At 45.1% G+C, this 1283-nt stretch overlaps 1 protein-coding gene across 1 annotated transcript in view; it reads right to left on the reverse strand.

The window, feature by feature from the left end:
* DSCAM (DS cell adhesion molecule) overlaps positions 1 to 1283 on the reverse strand; it is a 987413-nt gene that overhangs the window by 37713 nt on the left and 948417 nt on the right. The gene's annotated exons all lie outside the window — the stretch shown is intronic.

Consider the following 1283-nt stretch of genomic DNA (forward strand, 5'->3'; position numbering starts at 1 on the left):
TGGCTGATTTTTCTGAAGTAGGTCACCAAGCCTTTCTTCCAAGGTGCCTCTGGGTGGATTTGAATAGCCACCTTTTTGGTTAGTAGCCAAGTTCTTCACTGTTTGTCCTACCCAGGGACCTCCCTGCTCTCTACCATGGGGTTGGAATCATACTAAACTTGGTAAATGTTTGAAGGAAAACAAGGAGAAAAGGCGGTCTGAGTTTATTGATCCCTCTGTTTCAAAGCATTTGAAGAATGTTCCTTGTCTTCCCATCTCTTTTGAACTTTAATTACTCTACAGCATCTTTTAATTGACCTCACCTACAATGACTCACTTGTCAAACTTCCGAAGTCCTGATGGTGTAGGCACTTGAAGGTTAGCTAAGTAGAGCCAGGTTTCAGATTAACTCTGAATATTTTAGTGTTCAGAGAATGAGACCGTGCTTTGTGGCATTATATGGTTGCCTCGAGATTTTCATTACTTTGCTGTGATACTGCCACGCTTTCTTAAGAGCTTTTTTTTACTCTGAGGTAAACTTTGGTTAGAAGATGTGGATTTTTAATAAATTTTCAAGGACTGTAGCTCATATGAATTTATCAGTCAGCCGGGACCAAGCCACAGTCTGCTGTGACACCAGAGCATCGCTGTGAAAAATCATCAACAACATCGCTAGACTCTTGTGCCCAAAAAAGGCTCTGAACAGAGGGATCCTTACCAAATCCAATTACTCACGCTTTGGCAGGGAAAGGAAAGCCTCCAAAGTTAGAATAAAATTTCTTGGCAGAGAAACAGAAGGAGGACTGCCAAGGTGTCTCCGTCAGTCTGCACATGCTGCAGTGCGGGCTGTTGCAGCAGGCAGGTCCTGGGCTCATCACTGACCCCCACACAAGGTCGCCTTTCTACAGACAGGTCCCTAGGTGGCGCAAACAGTTTGTGCTCAACTACTCACCTAAAGGTTTGAACCCATCCAGTGGTGCCACAGAAGAAGACCTGGTGATCTGCTTCAGTAAAGATGACAGCCAAAAAAAACCCTTGGGGGCAGTTCTACTCTGTAACGCGCGGGGTTGCCCTTAAGTCATAATTGAGTCAACGGCAATGGGTTTTCTACAGACACATTTTCTTACAACAGGACCTGGCTCAGAGGCCACCACCTATGTTCGCTTTTCGTTAATAATGTCGATGTGCTGCGGATTCTAATGCCCTCCCCTGCTGACAGCATACCAGGCTATCTGCCGGGCTGGGTTGCAAACTTTTAACAGGAAGTTTCAGGTGCCTGTCAGTTTGTGAAGTTAATCATTTAT

Source organism: Trichechus manatus, unplaced genomic scaffold, assembly GCF_000243295.1.
Source record: "Trichechus manatus latirostris isolate Lorelei unplaced genomic scaffold, TriManLat1.0 scaffold00202, whole genome shotgun sequence".
Classification (NCBI taxonomy): domain Eukaryota; kingdom Metazoa; phylum Chordata; class Mammalia; order Sirenia; family Trichechidae; genus Trichechus; species Trichechus manatus.